General features: G+C 42.3%; 1 long non-coding RNA gene across 1 annotated transcript in view; it reads right to left on the bottom strand.

Annotated features, from left to right (window-relative positions):
• LOC309796906 overlaps positions 1-23260 on the bottom strand; it is a 109748-nt gene that overhangs the window by 18287 nt on the left and 68201 nt on the right. The gene's annotated exons all lie outside the window — the stretch shown is intronic.

Here is a 23260-nt window from a genome sequence, read left to right as displayed (position 1 = left end):
TACGACATGGCTGTGATAAATCTCAGCCCCGACTGCACCTATATGCTGATTCCCAAGAATCCTTTTCCAAGAATCCTAGTGAATCTCTGAACGTGGGTGCAACACTGAGGACCCGTGACCTACCTCCTGACTCTGAACTACTTGCAGATCTAAATTGCCTGATTCCTACTATCAAGCAGGGGTGGGAGCTCAAGCATGACTATGACAGTCCATCCTTTACAAGCTTAAGTCTGTGTCTTCACTCATTGGGGGTGACATATAATGATACCGAACGCTGGATGATGGTGTCCACCATTCAGTAAAGCAGTGCTTCCCAAATGTGTTCTGACAGCTCTCATCCTACAAGACTCTCCTTGCATAAAAGGGCCCCATGCCAAGTATTTTTGAGAATTCTCAGTGCAATAGATTCCCCTTGTCTTTTTCAGTACCACACAGCAGGGTCCACAACTGACACACTCCCTGAGCATAGAAGATGTAGCTTCCCTTTCTACGACTTGCAAATCCACAACAGAAATGTATATAATGATAGAAAAATTACTCATCTAACTCCCACCTAGATGTATTAGACGTTAACATTTTGTCACACTTGCTCCCCTTCTTTTTTTAAAAGTAATTCAATATTTTTGCACCAGAAGTTTCTTTTGTATGCCGCTTCAATGGCATCCTCCAAGCCCCTTCCTAACAAGAGGTAAATATTACCTTGGGGGTGTAGGTTATGTTTCCTGTCCAAGTTCTCACACTTTTACCATCTATGTATGTGGAATTGTTTTAAATGTGTTTGATCCTTACAGAAGTATTATTGTGTTATAATGTGATTATGTCCTGTTGCTTTTTTGAGGGTTTATTTCTCCATGTAGATGCATGTAGCCTCGGCTTACATAGTTTCACCGAGCTACACCATGTCCTGTTATAACTACACCAACCACTTTCTTAAAATGCCTCTTCCCAAGCTAACCTTATACTTAATACGTTAAGAGTCTCTGGGGATGGGTACCAGCCATCAGCATTTTTTCGAGTCTCCTTGGTGATTCTAGCGTGCTGTGGGGTTTGCAGATCAGTGTCTTACCCTAGAACGTAACATTTTACTCAAAAGATTTAAGGGGGTGCCATTCTTATATGAAAAAGAACAGGGATATGTCACAGAGTAGAATGCAAAATCCACAGAGCAGTCAAGTACCTAGGCCAAGGTCATAGAACTGGTGAACGGTAGATACAGGATTCACACATGCAGCCCGTGGTTGCCTGCTCTCCTCTGCTATCAGGAGTAGTTAGTTTGAAAAGAGTAAGCAGCATTGCTCTGGTCCAATAGTTCTTAAAGGGTGGTCCCCACACCTGCATCATCAGCATTACCTGGAAACTTGCTAAAAATGCAGATTATCGGGCCTCACCTCGGACCTTCTGTTTTTTGTTTTTTTTTGTTGTTTTTGCGGTACGCGGGCCTCTCACTGTTGCGGCCTCTCCCGTTGCGGAGCACAGGCTCCGGACGCGCACGGGCCCAGCCGCTCCGTGGCATGTGGGATCCTCCCAGACCGGGGGACTAGCCCGTGTCCCCTGCATCGGCAGGCGGACTCTCAACCACTGCGCCACCAAGGAAGCCCAGACCTTCTGAATCAGAGACTTTCAGGGTGAGGACTTGTGATCTGTGTTTTAACAATCCCTCCAGGTCAAAGAGATGCACACTGAAGTTGCAGGACCACTTTTAGTCTCCTAACTTTAAAACTTTCTATCCACTTAACATTTACTTTCAATTTCAGTGAATATGATGATAACTTCCCTGTCTCGCCCTTCCCTTTTTACCCATTGTAGACATGCTTTTCATCTTATTTTTTCTGTTCTTTTCTTTTTCTTTTTCTCACTAGAGGTGCTTTTAGTATTCACCTTAGTTGAGGTCGTTTACTACATGACAGCTATGGCCATACTTAAAATGTCTACAGAGTCGTAGGAAGAAGACCTGGGTTGCCAAAATAGGACACACCTCTTTTGAACGAGGAAGGCCCTGAGCCTGTTAAATGCTGAAATCTTTCTATGAGACCAAAACTACCTTTACATCTTATGCAATCACCTCACTTTTCGAAAGGTGTTAGATGGCTTTTAGGGGTTAGAAAAGGTGATCTTATATACCAGTCAAACCACGGTAATTAATTATTCTACAATATGGTGATGCTTGTGAATGCTGCTTCAGTGGTGGTGGTGGTGGTGTTCTTTTAATACTGTGTCAAAGTGCTAGGCAGAAGGCTTCAATGAGTACTTAAGCTTCTTTATAAATGTGTATGGAGTAAGTTTTCTTTTCGAGCAATTCTATATGACGACTGGTCACATGGTTCAGTCTTTGTTTGCAGCATAGCTGACAAACTGAACAAGGGAGCATTCCGCAGGCTCAGCAGACACAGAAAACCCCTGGCTCCTCTGACAGCAGCAATCTGGAAGCATTCTGCATATTGTTAGCTGTAAAGAAACTGCTCAAGATGAGGGGGAAGGACACACTGGGGAAGAAAGGCAGCCATGGGAAACCTGTGACACACTCGTTCATTCCAACCCTACCCTTTCATATGTTTCTCATGCAACTCTCTCTTCTCACGACTTTTTTTCTTTTTTTTTTTCTCCCCCAATGTTTAATAGCCACTTCAAGTTCCCGGCTCATGAGCTGTTTATTCACATACATTTTTTTTAACGTCTCTATGGGAGTATAATTGCTTTACAATGGTGTGTTAGATTCTGCTGTATAACAAAGTGAATCAGCTATGTGTATACATATATCCCCATATCTCCTCCCTCTTGTGTCTCCCTCCCACCCTCCCTAGCCCACCCCTCTAGGTGGTCACAAAGCACCGAGCTGATCTCCCTGTGCTATGCGGCTGCTTCCCACTAGCTATCTATTTTACATGTGGTAGTGTATATATGTCCATGCCTCTCTCTCACTTTTTTCACAGCTTACCCTTGCCCCTCCCCGTGTCCTCAAGTCCATTCTCTACGTCTGCGTCTTTATTCCTGTCCTGCCCCTAGGCTCTTCAGAACCACTTCTTCTCATGACTTTACGCATCCTCTTTCCTGAGGTTTCTCACGTCGCCTTCTCCACCCTCCTCACTCCCTGCACCCAGTCCCGAATCCCCCCCAATCTGGCCCCCTTCTGTGGCCTTGGATAAGTTATTTTGCCTCTCAGAAACTCCATTTCCTCATCTTTCAAATATAGATGAAGCATTTAACACATAATTTCTGGCACATGGTAGACAGTCAATGAATGGTAATGCTCCACTTCTATCATTATTATTTCTGTTGTGAATGGCAGAATTTCAGGTGTTTTATGGTAGACTTGTCTGAGGCTTTCCTACAGTCCCCCAATGATACCATGTGGGCGAACATCATGTAGGCTAGCCCCATGTGGCGTTCCAAGGATGGGCCAGTGGAAGCGGTCTGCCTCTTGGTGTAGGCAATGAGTACAGCCAACAATAGGCTTCACTGACGACAGACAATTTCAAGAATAATAAAAAACCTGACTAAAATCTGTCTGCATTTTATTATCACTATGCACAGCAAAACAGTGCAAGTCATAAGCCTTCCCATGTGGGCAGACACTCCCACTGCCTGCTCACTGTATGCCACTGGGCTGGCTCTGAGACATGATATTGCCTTCTTTCCAAAACAACTGGAAAATATCCTGTGGGATTTTGATAGTAAATTGAGCTCACTTCAGAGTGCAGAAACAAGATTCATATCAACTTAATTTTGGCTGAGCATTCAAGGTTTGGGTAACTATTAATGGTTTTACCCATTTGTTTTTAAAAAACTAGTACCCCAATTTTTTTCTTTGAAAATATCACAAAGTCCATAAGTAACTTTTACTGGAACACAGTCACACACATATACTGTCTGTGGCTACTTTTGTACTACCATGAGAGAATTTACTACTCGTGACAGAGATCACGTGGCCTGCAAGCCTAAAATATTTACTATCTGAACCTTTACAGAAAAATTTTGCTGGCCCCTGATCTAGAGCAAAATATATATTGAATTATTGATGCCATCCTTAATTTAGTTTAATTTTTTAAAATAATTGTTATTCTTTTGTTTTGGGGGTTTTTTTTTTGCTAAGTGTTTTAATTATTTTCTGTTTTAGCCTAAGTTTTTCTTTTTTTTTTTTTTTTTTTTTGACCGCATCATGGAGCATGTGGGATCTTAGTTCTCCGATCGGGGATCAAACATGTACCCCCTGCAGGGGGAGCATGGAGTCTTAACCACTGGACCGCCAGGGAAGTCCCATTCTTAATTTTAAAGAAAGATTATACACGTTCATATACAAAATAAGTTTTAAAGTAAAAATGACTATTTATTTAGACCTTTTTGGAACCCTGATTTTTTAAATTTGCCTATTGATTTTAAGATTCTAGGGGTCAGAAATTCCTGAGGCATAGCATCATGTCTTATAGTCACTGTGTACTGTAAAATCTCCCCATATGATGATTCCATATTCAGAGATTCCACATGACTCCAAAACGAGAAAGTTACATGTGAGGTAAAGGCACCCTGAACGTGACAAAGACAGACTAGTTTTCTTCTCCATTGAAATGGCTAAGTAATTTAACTGGAGGTCACACAAAGGTGGCTTGACCAGGAGACATGTTTTGTATGTCCTTCATAATATTTTTTAAATGTTTTAAATGGAATGCCTTTATATGGGGCGTGCAATTGCTACTTTACCACAGTCCTCAACATTCCTTGGTAAACCCTTGACCCATTTCACACATTTAAATGACCTCCCTGACCCAGGTGGGCGGTGGAGTTTGCAACCCTTGAACTAAAAGCAAAATGTTCCCTGATGTAACCATAGTCTACATGTTACTAAAACACTTCTGTGAAAATTATTAGTTCTCATCAATAAGGCTATTATTTTATGAGCCACCAGAAATCCCTATATTTTGCTATTATTAATATATGAGGGCTGTACACCTGAAACTAACACAGCCTTGTAAATCAACTATACTCCAAAAAAATTTTAAATATATATATATATATATATATATATATACACACACACACACACACATATATACATATATATATGAGGGGCAATGTTAGCATTGACCTTAAATTAGGGAGTAAGAATATGTGATTTGTTGCAGAGAATGGGTGTGAACTGGCAATGAAAGGAGTTTTCACTTGCTTCTTCCCACCTACTCCCCTCCTTCACCACAGCTCTTCATCCTCTAACAATCTTACATTAATTCACCCAAGAAGTTCTCATGTCAAATACACTCTAGTTTGTATTTTCTTAAATTTAGATTTCCCAGATTTCAGAATTCGAGACTATGACTCTCTCATATAATATTTCCCTTTGATGGAATTAAAAATAAAGTTTTAAATCTTTTACATAAGCATTTTTATGTGTAGCAACCAAACATCAATATGCCTTCCTAAAGTAAACTAAGGATGAGATTTTTTCAAAATATAAAATCTCATTTCTTTCACGGATTTTACACTTTAAGTTTACCATTAACAGGTGAGAGAGATAAACAACAAGGTCCTGATGTATAGCACATGGAACTATATTCAATATCCTGTGATAAACTATAATGGAAATGAATATGAAAAAGAATGTGCTATATGTATAACTGAATCACTTTGCCGTACACCAGAAACTAACATAACATTGTAAATCAACTACACTTCAATGAAAGAAAACCAGGTAATAGAGCACAGCGAATTTTAAAATAGTACTATACTGAACTCAAGTCACCAAAATTTGCCTGTCTTCCATACGGGGGATCAAAGATATAAGAAACTGCTTCTATAATCACATTCAAATACATAAGAGACTGCTTCTATAATCACATTCGAATACGTACATAAGACAAAATGTGATAAACTGCTATACCATAAGTACAAATAAAGTACAATGGGAAAACAGGAGACTGAGAGATTATGAGCAGGAAGGAAGAGCAGAATAAAGAATAATTAAAATTTCCCCAAACCCAAACACATGCTGTCTACAAGAAATTCACTTCAAATATAATGATATCGGTAGGTTAAAAATAAAAGGATGAAAATGATGTATCATGCAAACACCATTCAAAAGAAAGCAGAAGTGACCTACTAATATCAGATAAAGTAGACTTCAGAGGAAAAAACATCACCAGGGATAAAGTGGGACATTATATAATGATAAAAAGATCAGTCTAGCAGGAGGATGTAGCAATCCTACATACATGTATACCCCAAACAACAGAGCTGCAAAATACACAAAACCAAAACTGACATGACTGAAAGAGAAATAGGCAAATCCACATTATAGCTGACAATTTCAACACCTCTTTCAGTAACTACACAACTACTAGATAAGAAATCAGCAAGTGTATAGAAGAACTGAACAACATCAACAAATGGGATCCACCTGACATCTACAGAACATTCTACCCAACAACAACAGAACACCCACTCCTCTCAAGCACACAGGGAATACTCACTAAGATAGGCCACATCCTGGGTCATAAATAAAACATGAACACATTTTAAAGAATTAAAATCTCTGATCGTAATGGAATTAAACTGGAAATCGTTAACAGAAAGGAAAATCTCCAATCATGTGGAAATTAAACACCACACTTCTGAACAATCCAGTGAAAGAGGAAGTCTCAAGAGAAATTTTAGAAAATGTATTTGTGACACCTATTTATGCAGAGGGAAATGAAAAATGTAAGTGCATTCCATCTCTCCCAGGCTTGCCTCCTTCCTTGCTAACTCTTTCCAATGATTACATGGGCACAGTTTTGAATGTGTGCATGAAACCACCTGAATTGATTTGTCCAAACCACTGAAGCAACAAATTCCTTCCCATTTGCAAAATCGACCCAGGTAAACATACACACGTCGTTCAGCCCTGGCCCTGATGCATAGGACGGATGGGGATTCACGGAGACAGCATGAGAAATAGCAAGAAGAAAGCATACTCTTCCAGATCTCTAGGGGAGTATCACTAGTCATGGAATTACAGCCAGTAAAATATGGAGACAAAGCGCAGAGACATTAAAGCATCCCTATTTAAACCCCCTCGCAGATTCTGAGCATGTCTTAGTCGTATTCGCCAAAACTTACTGAGGACTAAGAGGAAGTCAGGGAAAAGAAGGGACAGATTGGGTACTTCATCTGAGTATCCGACCATCATTTACTAAGCTCCTACAAAACATCGTGTTCAGTGCTCAAGAGGCCAAAAAAGAAATAGCAAACATATCCTTCACAAGTTTTATGGCCTAACTGAATTAAACGGTAGGGGAGAGGAAATAAAGATGGTGGTAATCCACTGTACAATCTACCAAAATTAATCACAATTCCTTCTGAAAAGATTATGGTTGTAAAATTATTAATCTGGCAACTCCCAAGCATGAAGCTAACAGCAGGGATTGAAAATAAAGTTGACGGCTTCCCTGGTGGCGCAGTGGTTACGAAGCTGCCTGCCAATGCAGGGGACACGGGTTCGAGCCCTGGTCCGGGGAGATCCCACATGCCGTGGAACAACTAAGCCCGTGCGCCACAACTACTGAGCCTATGCTCTAGAGCCCGCAAGCCACAACTACTGCAGCCCGCACGCCTAGAGCCCATGCTCCACAAGAAGAGAAGCCACCGACCGCAATGTGAAGCCTGCGCACTGCAACGAAGAGTAGCCTCGGCTCGCCGCAACTAGAGAAAGCCTGCGTGCAGCAATGAAGACCCAACGCAGCCAAAAATAAATAAATAAATAAAAGTAAAGTTCCATATATACACTAACAAATGTAAAATAGGTAGCTAGTGGGAAGCAGCCACATAGCACAGGGAGATCAGCTCTGTGCTTTGTGTCCACCAAGAAGGGTGGGACGGGGGAGGTGGGAGCGAGGCTTAAGACGGAGGGGATATGGGGATATATGTATACGTAGAGCTGATTCACTTTGTTATATAGCAGAAACTAACACACCATTGTAAAGCAATTATCCTCCAATAAAGATGTTTATAAATAAATAAAGTTCCCTTAAAAAAAAGAAAATGAAGTTGAGGACTTAAAAGGGAGTGAAAGAGTTAGTTTTATGAAATATCAATAAAAGTTACAATTATTTGTTACATGTCTGATGATTAAGTGGAATAAGATGCAGGTCTTTTTCTTACTGTTCTTGTATCCCATGTATATTTCTGGCCATATGTAACTTTTACTAAGAGTCAACAATTAATGATGTTAAAATGATTCCATATTTTTTGTTTTTCTTCCCTTTCCCAGTTTACAAGTACAGAAGCTAAGTAAATCATGTATTGCTGTTTAGAATTATTCACATCTGTAGTAGTAACTAGGTCTCTTGAGATAGAAAGAAGTGTTAGGATACTGCCAAATACAGAACTTCTTCACTCGAGATTCTATTCCAAGACATTAAGAGTTAAAAGAAACTTGGAACCAGCTAATTGAAGCTATCATCTGGCCCTAATTTTAAGAGTGCTCATCTTGTAGACACTTGCATGCTCACTGTGATAAAAGATTATTCAGATTCACGCATGTTTAAATTCTTTATAGCATGATCCTGTGTTTTTAGTAAAGAATAAATAAAGTATCTCAAAGTTAAGTTAATTTTGGGCTATCATTTTACTACAGCTTCAAATGCTGAATACAGTTTATCACATGAGTATTACACACATGACTGTGCCAGGTGACCACTTGATCAAAGGTTATCTACCAGGATCTTTTAGTGCAGGCATTACACATAACTATTATCCTCCTGAGGAGGGTCTTGTTACGTGTCTGGCACCAGCCCACCTTCTTTGAGAGGCAGTTCCTGGCTTGATACTGGGCACCGGTTGGCACAGAGAGACCTGCTGGCTAACTCCTAGCAGGCTTCAGATCTTATCTTAAATTTTCTTTCTCTGGTTAGTTCCAGATGGCCTCCTTCACACGTCTCATTGTTGGCTCTATGTCAGGTGAGGCGGGGATGACTTGGTCATGTGTCCCTCATCATCCAGCAGGCTAGTCTGGGCCTGTTCCATGGTGGTGATTACAGGGTTCCCAAGAGTAGCAAAAGAGGGCAGGCACTTTTCAAGTATCCGTTTATGTCACATTTGCTATGGCCCCATTAACCAAAGTAAGTCACGTGGGCAAGCATAGAGCCAGTGTGGGAGGGAAGTGCTCATGGGTATGGACAGTGGGAGGGTATTACTGCAGTCTTTTTACAAACACAGGCATACCTCGAAGATGTTGCAGGTTCGGTTCCAGACCTCTGCAATAAAGCCAATATTGCAATAAAGTCAGTCACACACATTTTTTGGTTTCCTCATGCATACGCAAGTTATGTTTACACTATGCTGGAGTCTGTTAAGTATGCAACAGCACTATGCTTTGCAAAGATGGGCCCTAGATAGTTAAGACGCGCCTCTCAGGAAGAACAGACCTAAATAGACATTTCTCCAAAGAAGACATACAGATAACCAACAGGCACATGAAAAGATGCTCAACATCGTTAATTATTAGAGAAACGCAAATCAAAACTACAATGAGGTATCACCTCACACCAGTTAGAATGGCCATCATTAGAGAATGGACTTGAGGATATGGAGAGGGGGAAGGGTAAGCTGTGACAAAGTGAGAGAGTGGCATGGACATATATACACTGCCAAACGTAAAATAGATAGCTAGAGGGAAGCAGCCGCATAGCACAGGGAGATCAGCTCGGTGCTTTGTGACCACCTAGAGGGGTGGGCTAGGGAGGGTGGGAGGGAGACGCAAGAGGGAGGAGATATGGGGATGTATGTATATGTATAGCTGATTCACTTTGTTATAAAGCAGAAACTAACACACCACTGTAAAGCAATTATACTCCAATAAAGATGTTTAAAAAATCTACAAACAATAAATGCTAGAGAGGGTGTGTAGAAAAGGGAACCCTCTTGCACTGTGGGTGGGAATATAAATTGGTGCAGCCACTATGGAAAACAGTATGGAGGTTCCTCAAAAAAACTGAAAATAGAGTTGCCAGATGATCCAGCAATTCCACTCCTGGGCATATATACAGACAAAACTCTAATTTGAAAAGATACATGTACCCCAATGTTCAGAGCAGCACTATTTACAACAGCCAAGACACAGAAGCAAAATACATGTTCATCGACAGAGGAACGGATAAAGAAGATGTGGTATGTGTGTATGTAGATATATACATAGACACACACAATGGAACACTACTCAGCCACAAAAAAGAATGAAATAATGCCATTTGCAGCAACACAGATGGACCTAGAGATTATCATATTAAGTAAGTCAGACAAAGAAAGACAACTATCATATGATATCACTTAAACGTGCAGTCTACAAAAATGATACAAATGAACTTATTTACAAAACAGAAATAAACTCACAGACATAGAAAACCAACTTTTGGTTACCAAAGGGGATGGGGGGGTGGGCGGCAGAATAAATTAGGAGGTTGGGATTAACATACATACACTACTATGTATCAAATAGATAACGAACAAGGACCGACTGTACAGCACACGGAACTCTACTCAGTATCTTGTAATAACCTATAAGGGAAAAGAATCTGAACAAGAATATGTACATATATATATGAGTAACTGAATCACTTTACTCCTCACTTGAAACTAACACAACATTGTAAATTCACTATACTTCAATTAAAAATGGTTTAAAAGGTTTAAAAAAGAAAATTTAAAGACATTTCCGATGGCAAACAAGGCTTACTATTTCTGATGTAGACCAAATATGTAATGTTGTTCTATAACAAGTGTATATCCCACTGGTAATCCATTTGGATTTATGGAATATTCATTTGGCATAGAATTTGATAATGAGAAGAACTTCAAGTGAATTTCAATGTACTCGGTTCAGTAAAATTACTGCCACGTCGTGTAATGTCCCTATTACTGTTGGAAGCCTTTTACGCCCTGGTACATCAAAAATATAATGCAAAACATAGAAAGATTGAAAATAGAAGATGATTATTTTCCCTGTTTGCCAGAATCGTACCGTAACAGAAATCAAATCCGCTCACTGAACTGAAGGTTCGGGAGGAAATAAATGTCCCTGTCTGAAGGTGTTCAGCGTTTGGTGTTGTCAGACGATAAACTGAGGTTATATTAAACATTTTAAGAGCTTCTCCGAACGAACCTTGATTCCATTGGCACAGTGCCAAACCGGAAGTTGTTGGGTTGCTCTGCTGAAAGATGATACACAGAAGTGTGGAAGCAAAGAAAGGAAATGCTTCCATGGGTTACAGCTTAAAGCCTAGCTGGCTTGTCGTGATTGGTTGCCCTTACGTTTCAATTTAGTAGCCTTGAGGCGTATGCAGGCTTAGACTTCAGTTCACGTCCACAGTGGTCTTCGAGCCACCTCAGCCCAGGGGCCTCCTTGTTTCCTTTACTGTCCCGGCCAGGCCTTCTCCGGCTGGGCTTCTACACTGACAGGCAGGAGCAGCAGCACCACTACTGAGGCTACTTGCAAACAACTTTCTAGGACTTATACCCTTTGGGCTTGATTTCTTTCTGCTAATGCGCTAGTGACGTTATGATTAAGAAGCTCCACTTCTAGTTTAACCTCACCACCCAGAGAGAAGGCGAGAGAATAATAAGGACAACTCAGCAGTGCTTGAAAAACTTAAAATCACCAGTAGAATTGTCCCTGGGGCCTCTGCCGTACTAGAAAAACCTTCCCTTGTTGTCATGAAAGTCACGGCGAGCACAGATTTGCTTGTCTAGGGTAACTAGGAGGTTACCTGAGCGAGGACTCCACAAGTCTAACGTGAAACACTTGGCGAGCTAGCAGCCCTGTAAAACCTCCAGATTTAGTCACAGTCTGAAGAAGAATAAGATACATTTGGCTGCCAAAACCAACACTGTGGCACAAGGAATTGCCCATGTTCAAACAAAGATCCATGATGGCATCATTATCCACAAGTCTTTGCTTTTCTTCTAAAGGCCTGAAGATTAAAGCACCACAGATGAACTGCACAATGGAGCAAGCACTACCCACCCCATGAGTGTGACTAGCTACAAGGAGCAAAGATCACAGATACTGAGAACAGAGGACTTCTGATGTGGAGGAGGCAGGGGAGCGTGAGTTGGGGAGCAAGAAACTCTGGCTTAGGGCCCTGGGAGACACATGGAAAGGGAGACAGCACTCAAAGGCAGACGGATTTCTTGCGACTCCTCCAAGTTTGGCTCCTTAGCCAAGTCAGGAAGATGTCATCCTCTCCCGTTCTCTCCACTGCCAGTTTCCGTCCTACTCTCGGTTCCGTGGCCTTGAATGCAAACAAGTAATGTCTATATCAGTGTTTTGGTGTACCTGGTGATAATGTACTTATTCAAAATAATAAAGGACATTATAAGTGTCAAATTACTAACAAACTTTTGATTTGTGTCTAACTAGGAATGAATCTGTCTTTGGGATATGATGACGTGTGGTTCGAAGCTTAGTCATGAGGACAGAGAGGATTTCTATTCTGAAAAAACGTGGAGAAAAGTGAGGACCCTTGTGTTTGAGAATACCGGAAATATTAGAAATGGAGATGAAAAGGCAACGCTGGTTGAAAACTATAAGTTAGTTTCTTCTGGAAAAATAAAGGTAATTGACGAGGTTTATTTAAAGTTGAGAGGCAGTAACATTCTTTTTTTCAATTAGTTTTTATTTTTCGGCCACGCCACACAGCATACAGGATCCTAGTTCCCCAACCGGGGAGCGAACCCGCGCCCCCTGCATTGGAAGGGCGGAGTCTTAACCACTGGACCACCACAAAAGTCCCGAAAGGCAGTAACATTCGAAACAGTATCCAGACACTCGCTTTCTTGCTCCTAAGTGGTCAATGGAACCCTACAAAATGGCTGACAGGGAACCTTGGATTAGCTTCAACATTCATCGTGGAATGTTTCAGGTAGGGCTTTTCTCTTTTTTCACAATTGATAACCCACTCTTTACCGCCACAAGTAATGATATAAGTTAGATGAAAAGCTTTTCCTTTAAAGTCCATATGTATTTGAGAATTTATTAAAATTGAGTTATTAAAAATGGAGTTTTCTAAACAACCATTTTCTTTATAGTCTAGTGGGATAATAAAAATAAATAACAAAAAGTACTATCAGGGCTTCCCTGGTGGCGCAGTGGTTGAGAGTCTGCCTGCCGATGTAGGGGACACGGGTTCGTGCCCCGGTCCGGGAAGATTCCACGTGCCACGGAGCAGCTGGGGCCGTGAGTCATGGTCGCTGAGCCTGCGTGTCTGGAGCCTGTGCTCCGCAACGGGGGAGGCCACAACAGTGAGAGGTCCGCCAACAGCAAAAAAAAAAAAAAAAAAAATCACAGCTCTGAAATAGAGAACATAGGGGAATTTAAAGCTTCTTCTGTCTGTCACATCTTCCAATACACCTGTTGTGCCTCAGTATGTTCTAAACAGTTAGCTGGAGTTTACCAAGTCCTAGGAGACCCAAATGAAAAGTAGGTGTTTTCTTGTGAAAGGGGAAGATACTTTATTTCAGGTGAGATGAAAAGGAAATTGGCTCTGGATACAAAAACAGTTAAAAAGAAGAACCCTCCTATGAGGGCTCAATTCAGCCTTTGTATATTACCAACATGAAGGAAGATATTTTACTTCTTCTTCTTCTATAAATAAACACTTTAGCTGTGCTATGAGTTTGGCACACCTTCATGACTTTTACTGTGCTTTTCCTTAACTTACCTTTATTGGGATAAAGCTTGTGGACTCCCACACTACAACATGAAGGAAAATAGTAGCTTTGACACTATGACAAGCTATTGTTTGACAAACTATGTTCGTGATAATTTTTTGGAAGATTTGTTTTCTTAACCAAACTCTTCATATGTTAAAATTAATTTGAATGAGGCATTTCAAAATAAAAATCTACAAGATGATCCGTAGACGACGTAAAAGATAGCATTTCTGATATATACAGATATGCCCTCCTGACAATTTAGGTAGGTTTATATTGATACAAATCTCAAATAAAGATTATAAAATAAAAAAGGAATTTTAGGAAAAAAATTTGGTTGCTCCTACACCATACATGCCATATGATGATTATTAAAATGGCAAGCATGGATTTTTTTTTAAGATAGATACGTAGAGACATAGAGATAAATAGGTAGATTCTTATCTATAAAAGCACTGCCACACAAACTTGAAAATACAAAATAATACAAATGTTCTAAATGTTAAGAAAACCTAAACATGTCTCTTTTTAATGTCTAAATTGAAGTGCAGCAAAAACCTATCTGATTGTGTGACTGCACTGTTAGGAAATTTGGTTTGGAAACTTTTGGAAAGTAATAAATTACTGGGCGAAATGCTCACTATCCATTATGTTGTCACCTGAAACAGAGTCAATCAACTTCTTCAGCAAAGGAACAATGGGTAAACTAAGAAAGTACAGGTTAGTCACCACGTATTACAACCAAGTGTGATTTCGTGAAATAACAGGTCTTAGAGTACGTCAAAGTCAGCTATGCTCTTCAGTTCTTGCTTTGAAGCCAACCTACCTTGGGAATCCTTTTATCAGTAAACACAGACAATGGGTGTCTTTGTTTTCTCAAAGTTTGTATCACCAGTTGTATTAGCTAGGGCTGCCAGGACACAAAGTACCACAAACCAGATGGCTTCCAAAACCAGAAAGGCATCGTCTCACAATTCTGGAGGCTGCAAGTTCAAAATTGAGGTATGGGCTGGGTTGGTTCCTTCTGAGAGCTGTGAGGGAAGGATCTGTTATGGCTTCCCTCCTGGACTTGTAGACATATCACCCTGTTCTCTGTCTTCACGTCCACAGGATATTCTCCCTTTGTGCACGTCTACATGTCCAAATTTCCCCTTTACGTGACACGAGTCGTATTGGATTAGGACCCGTCCTAATGACCTCATCTTAACTTAATTACATCTGCAAGTACCCTGGTTTCAAATAAGGTCACATTCTGAGGTACTGGGTGGGGGGGTTAGGACGGCAACATATGATTTTGAGGGGGGAGGGGGGATGCAATTCAACCTCTGACACAAGTCTAGGACAGATGAACAATACGGTAACTCTAGCAGTACATGAAGCAAGAGGGTAACTGTGTTAAAGAATCTGTCTTTCAACGCAAGCTCCTCAATGAATTGCTGAAGTGGTGCCAACTCTCATCTATCAGTCAAACTGAACTCTTGAAACAATAAAATAAAGTACTTAAAGGACACGTTATGGTGGGCCTTTTCTGGCAGCTGCGTCACAGAATCACAGTGCCGGTAAGAAAGATGGGCAGTCAACTTTGAACAGATGCTTTAGAATAGTCTTTACCACCGATATAAGACTTGGGAGAAATACGACACCAATCTCAGAAGGAAAAAGAGTTGCACAATCCAGTTCATCCTGAACTCAAATCATCAAAGGGTCGAAATATTTCGGAGCAGAACGTGCGCCTCGTGTCAAAATTAGCACCATCTTCCTAATGACATTCCGATCTTGGACCTGCAGCCGTGACTAGACAGCTTGTTGCAGCGCAGAGTTCTCATCTGGTTGAAGAAATCCACAGTGTTAACTGTCCTCCACTCACTCAGGTCCTCTTCCTGAGGACAACATGACAGCTCCCTTCACGTTCCCACTTCCTACGGTGCTTCTGCAGGTGTTACATGTTCGTACTGATGAGCTCCTTCGGGGATGTTCTTCTTGGACTTGAACGTATGAGAAGAATGGCTGCTGAAGAGGAAGCTCTTTTCTTCTTGAGGGTGAGGGGAGAGGTGGGGGAGGGAGAGGCCATTAGACTGCAGTGCTTGCTTTGTACTCAGAGGAACCGGGAGGGGGAGACAGTCCTCGGTCTGCGGACAGCAAAACCCGGGCAGGCGCTGCTCTGAGCAGGGGTCAAACTTGGTGCAAACACCTGGGTTGCTTCCCCCACCTCCCCAGCCAGGAAGATGGACCCAGCTACGTGGCACAAGAAAAGGCTTCACTTACGTTGCCATTATAATGTTGGACGCCAATCAAGTACCCAAACAAATAAATAGAGAGTTGTGCTAAATTATATGAAGGGAAAGAAAGAAATTCTCTAAAGAACCCCAATATCCACAGCTGTAAAATACGGAAATGTGCTGTAGGTCTCAAGGAGCAAATGAGAAAATGCATGGAAAGCACGTGGCACAGCATCCGGGGTTCCGTAGATGCTCAATAACATGAGCTCTTTTGATATGACTGTGATTCTGCCCTGTAATTCCAGCCTCTAATATCTTCTACATTGAAACGTTTGCTGATTTATAGTCATGGATCCCCCTTAGGAATTCATAGTCCATTATTAGTGTTTACTACAGTCCATTCACCAACTTGTTAGTCTACCCTTCCATAAAGAAGAATGAAGTATATGGGGGTTCTATGTCACAATACGAGCATGGATAGCTTCTCCCTCTGCACACGAATCACAGCGTTCTATGACCGCTATTGCCATCAGGCAGAACTGACAAATTACGTGACATTATTGGTACTGTTTTCTGCCGAGACACTAGAAGTTATAATGTTTACATCATGCAAAGATCAGATTGACATCTAAGTCATCCTTGCCCGTTTCTGCTCTCAGTTATTTACTCAGGTCTCTTCGTTTTTCCAGTCATCCTGCAAAGTCCTACTATTTTGATTTACTTCAGCCTGATGCCCATCTTTCCTCCACTTGGAAGGCACGCTTGGCGCGTGGTGCTGGGAGGGGGGCTGCTGTCATGGGCATCCTCTGTGCCATTGCAGGAGCATCCCTGTGTAACTGGGAGTGGCCGTCTCTGAGGAGGAAAGAATGGAGTTTCCCTCCAGAGTGGAGGGCGGGGTCAACCACGGGCTTGTGAGGAGATGTGTCTCTTGGTCTCTTCTACTGTCTACCTCTGCTCAAGAATTTGCAGGCAATAAGCAGGTCAGAGAGTCATGCGATTTAAAATTTTAGACCTGCAAGGGCTTTGAAGTCCATTTTGTCAACCCCCTCAAAGTCCACTTAGATCCCTTCTGTAGTATCTTCATATCAAGAGGCCATTCAAGTACATCTTTCCCCTTAGGAGAAGGAGCATTCCCTCTATTTGAGGAGAACTTTATGAGGAATTTTAGGCGCTGCCTTAATTAAGTGGGATCAACATGTACTTGAAGACCTGTATAAACTGTCAAGCAGAATTTCAATTTAGGGAAAGATTCTCCCGGTCTGTCCTAAAACTGAAGATGGGACTGTATCTCCTAGAGAATAATAAAACTAAAACAGTAAAATAATGATAATAGCTAAATTTATTTAAACTTTAATAAGTGTCACCGCTGCACAGTGAAAGGTAAAGTAAGCCCTTCACGTTCTGACTCGTGTAATCTCGGCAACGCATACACGCGGGACGTACCGTTATTCCCAAATGGGCAAGCTGAAGCTTGGAGAAGTTGCAAAGGTTGCTCAGGAAACTATTACGGAGGCCACATGATCACTGAGTTTCCCCCAAAATAATGCTGTCTATGTATATACTCCTTTGGAGTTTACACACTTGTTTGGTTTTCGCTATTTCCATTTGATCTTCCTCCTCACATGCTCACGAGTCTGCTCCAAACCTATCTTACCTGCCATCTACTTTTGCACCTTTCACCAGAGAAACTGGAAAGCACTATCTTTAGAATATTATCTACATCTTAGAAACAAGGAATTCGAGTCTGGGCCTAAATGCTGCCTCCATAATCTGTTCTGGGCCAAAGCAAGTTTGTTATCCAGGTAGATGGGGGTTTGGATGAAGAAGCCAGTCGTCTCCAGTCTTCCCAAGAAGCCCTCCACGTGGTTAGTAACTAAGACCCTTAGCATAAACCCCTGTCCACATCCCCCTCTCCTCGCTGAAGTCACAGTGAAGCCAGGCAGAGCCGGGAGCGGCGAGGTTCCTTCCTGGCCACTAGAGGCCAGCAAGCCACTGCCCAGAACCTCCGAGCTGGAGTGCCCTGCTTCTGACATCATGAGGCCGGTTCATTCAAAAGGAGGAGGATGTTGCTAGAATGTTTTTAAAAGGAAAACGTCCCCTGTACTTTCAGTGCATACTACTGAGAGGCCTCTAGTTCTGAAGGCTTCGCGAGACTTCCCAGAATGTAAGTCTTAAGGAAATTAAACAAGCAGAGAAAGTGTGTCTCTGTGGTGTCCGTCCCTGCACCTCTTCCAAAAGCCCTATGCTGTCCGTTCTATCATAATGCTTTATCTCCCCCACCCAGTTAGCTATCTGGAACAAAACACAACTCGAACTGTTCTCTTTTTCTCCTCTAATAATTTATTTTCGAAAAGCAGTAACGTCCCTCCTCTTCTTCACTTCTCCTCAGGTTCACACCCTTTCTCTCCCCCTTTTTCTCTCTATTGCTCACTCCTCTCTTCCCCTCTCTGTTGCACTTCTAGGAGGAAATAAGCACTCTGTGACTAGATAATCCACTCTCACAGTTTCAACTACCACCTGTGAGCTGATGTCTTCTAAATCTGTTAGCTCTGGCTGACACCTCTCCTGCAAGCCTCAAAGGTCTATTTCTCACTGACTGTTAGTCATCTGCACGTGGGTGGGTCCCCAGGACCGCAGCTCGACCAGACTGAACACTAGACGGCACTGTGTGAAATAATCCCAACAACCACAAACATATTTGCAAATATTGGCATATGTAGAGACTACCTTTGAAACGATACACAAGAAACCAATAAAGGAGGCGGCCCCCAGCGCTTGGAGCACTACAGCCAGGGGACAAGGTTGGAGAAAGACTCACTTTTCTCTACGTGCCTTTCGGACCCTTTGGATTTCATATAATGTGCATGGATTACCTATTAAACAATAAAGGGAATTATAGAAACATCTTAATGTTTACATCTTCTAGAGTTTCACCAAGCCCATTGTTCTCCTTCTGCCACGTGCTCCCTGGGTAGATAAACTGACTCTCAGTTTCGACTACCAGTTATGAGCTGGGACTCCCAGATCTGTTATCTCTGTTATCTGTTATCCCCTCCTTCGAGCTTCAAAGTTCCATTTCCCACCGTCAGATATTGTCCGTGGGTATGTCACCAGAACCTCAAACTCAACGTCTCCTGCACCCCGTTCACCATCTTCCAGCTACCTGACCTTGAGGAACGCCCTCTGTAAATCCTGCTGAATTGAAGGATGACCCTGCTGCTGCTCCTCCTGAGTTGTCAGTCCCAGCTGCCAACAACCGTGGTCTCGCCCTGCACCCGCCAAACTGGGGTTCGTTCCTTCCCTCCCCAGATCCACCCAACCAGCCAGCCAAACAGCCCTGCCCCTCCCCTCCCCTCCCCTAAAATATGCCTCAGATTCAGCCCATCCCCCCCATTTCTATTACCCTCCTGTAGGCCCTTATCATCTCTTTCCTGGGCTTCCATGCTCCCTCCCCATCTGACTTCCTTCTTCCAGGCCTGTGCTTTTCAAAGTCCCCACACACACACACAACTGCCCGAGTCATGCATGTAAGTGTAAGTGTAATTTTTTTTTCTTCTTTTGCTGCACCGCGCGGCTTGGGGGATCTTAGCTCCCCGACCAGGAATAGAACCCGGGCCCCTTGCGGTGGGAGCACGGAGTCCTAACCACTGGACAGCCAGGGAATTCCCTGTTTCTTTACTTAATTAATTTTTTTTTGTAAGTGTAAGTCTAACAGCATTGCTCCTTGCTCACCCCTGGGGGGCTCCTGTACCAGGTGAGGAGGCCCCAACACAGCACCACACTGTGTCCTTGTCCCTCACCACCTGGCCTTGTCCTTCCCCACCTGGCTTTGCCGACCTGTCCGGCTTCATCTCCTCCCATTTCTGGACTTATTACAGAAGTCGCGCAACTGTCTGCGGTTTCCCAAGCGTCCTGTGCTGTTCCTCCCTGACACCTTTGTTTATGCTCCTTGCTGAGCTCAGAATGCCCACTCCTGACCCCCTTCGGCTTCCCTTCATCTTGGCCATCTCCTCACCATCACGTGAGACTCACACAAAGACCTAAGGAAGGAACGTGGGATAAAGACGTCCTGAGACGGCGAACATTGAAAACTGTGAGCCTCGCGCCCAGTCGTAACATCATTGACAAGGGAAAGCAAAAGGATCATGATCTCCAGCTAGTTTAATTCAGTGGTCTAAGTAACCGATCTAGAATTTCTTTGAAAACAACATTAACAATCTTGCATGACCACTGGAAGCAATGAAAAGGAGCAAGAGACAACTCAAGTTTAGGCTGCATCATGTCTGGTCACCCAACCACAAGCATATAAAAGGTACTGAGGAGGTACTAAGACTCCATAGAGTCCCCCGTTGTCATATAACATCTGCCAACGACGTTAATTAACTCTACGCTTCACAGTGAATCATCTACCTTCAGCATTTACCCTCCTTTTAGACTTGGGAACAAGCTAATGAATTTGAAGTGCAGGCAGCAGAATGAAGATGTGTTTTTGCCTCTCAGAAAGGCTCCTTTTACATTTCGAGGGTCATATCTTGAGTTTCAGGGCAAGTCGGAGTTCACTTAGTGCAGAGAAAAAATATGTCAGGATCTGGATACTACAGATTTCAGTCATAAAACAAAAGCACCTTGAGTCTTGGTGTAAGTCTGCAGTGATAAAGATGCATAGTGGGGAAATTCCCAACATCCAAGGGGTCTGGATCAAATAAAACTGGGGCTGAATCATCTGTGGTGATGAGGGAGAGATATGCAGATCAGAAGCATTTGAGATTTTTACATCTCACTAATGTCACTAAGTAGCCCAACCTTATCAGAGACACTATCAGGAAAATTCAGAGTCTGGGTTAGCTTTTGCCTCACCTTTGCGGCACATGCCAAGAATCAGAGAATGGACGACAGAAGAATATTAACCACAAAGAGTACCTGTGTGCTACAGTTAAAATAAACTCAGGTTCACTTCAATTCGTTCATTCATTCATTCAACAATACTTATTAAATGCTATGTGCAAGAATTTGGAGTAAGATCACTCGAAAGAGGGTGATGACATATCCGTGAAACACTTCTAAATTAGCCAGTCTCTATTTTCCAAGGAATCTGTGGAGAGGTGTTGTGAATGAGAGGAAGTAACAGAATTAAATCGCATATCTAGTCAGGAATGGGGGCATCCAAGTCCCTCTCCTCTGCTCTCATGTGAAGGTAAGTTACAGCTACAGAATAAAGGAACACAAGATATACATAGATAGGTATGGTGCCATACATCCAAAGGATTTGGGACAATCTCAATTTTAATATCCTTTTCCCTTATCTCGAAGAGCATGCTTGTATTTGTCAAACCACACAGCCCAAGTTTGACTTGGGAAGTACAGCTAGGTTGGCAGACACACAGAGAGGGCATCTAATGACCTGCTGGTCCCGTGAGGAGAAGAACAAAAAGAGAGCAAATTAAAGGCTCCCTAAGAAACACTGAATTTGAGGATCATGAAGGCAAAGATATGGATGGCTCTGAATACAGGAGAAGACGGAGCAAAAGGAGCTGGACAGGCTGTTCTCAAGAGTGGAGCTCCTTAGAAACATTTCTTTGGTATTGAGAAAAAGGTGAAAATGTAAAATAATAGAAAGAGAGAATGAAGGAAGCTCCTTCTGAACTTTTCTTGAACGTCAAGATAATTTGATAATTTACAAAAAGACTTGCATTAACTCCGTCTTCCCCATTTTGGAGCTCTAATAAGCTCTGGTATAATTTTTTCTTTCTTTCAGAGAACAAACCACACTAATCTTGGAAAATGGTCACAGATCTTTTTTAGTGTAATACAGGTATTGCTGAAACACAAATAGATAAGCTTGGTTATACAGGGAAATCTAGTCATTACAAGGATTTTTTCGAGGTTAGATATATTCTGGGAATATTGGCTGGGTCTGGGGATGGACTGCAAATGAGATTTCTATAGACCAACTCTTCTTCATTCTCTCGTCCAAGGTCGAGTAGGCTATTCTTTTTTTTTTTTTTTTTTTTTTTGCGGTACGCGGGCCTCTCACTGTTGTGGCCTCTCCCGTTGCGGAGCACAGCCTCCGGACGCGCAGACTCAGCGGCCATGGCTCACGGGCCCAGCCGCTCCGCGGTATGTGGGATCCTCCCGGACCGGGGCATGAACCCGTGTCCCCTGCATCGGCAGGCGGACTCTCAACCACTGCGCCACCAGGGAAGCCCGAGTAGGCTATTCTGAGTCAGAAAATCTGGGTTGGAACTTGGTTCTGCCATTTGCTGACTGTTAGAACTGAGACAAGAAATTTTAAGCTCTTTGAGCCTCATATTCGTCATTCACAGAAAGGAAACAAGTCCTTCCTTGAAGAGATTTTAGAAAGTTTAAATAACCTAAAATACCGTAAAGTGCTCAGACCATGACAAAAAGATATATAGGTGACAGTTATCAGGACTCTTTACTAACTCTCTCTGGTCTGTTTGCCATGGTACGGGAGGGAGAGGGTTCTACAAACAAACCAGGAAGAACACTTGACCAATGAGCTAAAAAATCTATTACACAATGGTAGGAGAACTGACTTTCAATAATCATATACCAGAAAATTTCCTTACACCTGGGTAACACCAAATTCTATTTAAAATGCCAATCTCAACTGTTTCTGCTATTTGACTTTGACCCCTCTAATAAAGATTTAGCATAAATAGATAGAATGACAATCTTCAGTAAATGGGATAGAAATGTTTTATCTACCAAGTTCTTTACTGCCTAACAGTCTTACAAATAGGGCCAGAGATAAAGTTACCATGAAAACCAACAGGATGTTCAGCATTACCTCCTGGATATTACTTGTGTGATATTCTTGCTGTAATCTTATCTTAGGTTGTCACCAAATGTTTCCTGAATCCCCATCAAATATTCATACTGTGCCAGGTACTATCAGGGACACAGTGATGATTACAGCACAGGCTTTGCCCCAAAGGCGCTCATCATCTAGCGAGAGGGAGGCAGTGGTAGCGATTGACAAAAAGGCCAACAGCTGTGGAAGAGTTTTCTGAAAAAGGTGCAAAGTGTTCTGGGAATATAAGCAAAAGGTAGGTTGCTTCCAACTGCAGACATCTAGGAGGGTTCTCTAGGGAATTATTTGAACAAGGTCACGGACGATGGGGAGGACTCCATTGTCAGAATGACAGTAAAGGGATGGGGTTAGCAGCAAGGCTGAGAAGCAAGCTTGAGCTTGACCCAGAAAGTGGATGAGAGCAGGATGCATTCAGAAACAGTAGCTACAACAGCATGGAGTTGTATAGAACGCAGGGAGTAAAGAAGACAAAGTCGAAAAGGCAGGTCAGGAGAAGACTGGGGAAGGTTTTAAATGGCCAGCTGAGAAGCTG

The sequence above is a fragment of the Mesoplodon mirus genome (genome assembly GCF_964341445.2).
Source record: "Mesoplodon mirus genome assembly, chromosome: X".
Taxonomy (NCBI): domain Eukaryota; kingdom Metazoa; phylum Chordata; class Mammalia; order Artiodactyla; family Ziphiidae; genus Mesoplodon; species Mesoplodon mirus.
The sequence above is the reverse complement of the archived record's forward strand: the minus strand, read 5'-3'. Positions and strand labels throughout refer to the sequence as shown.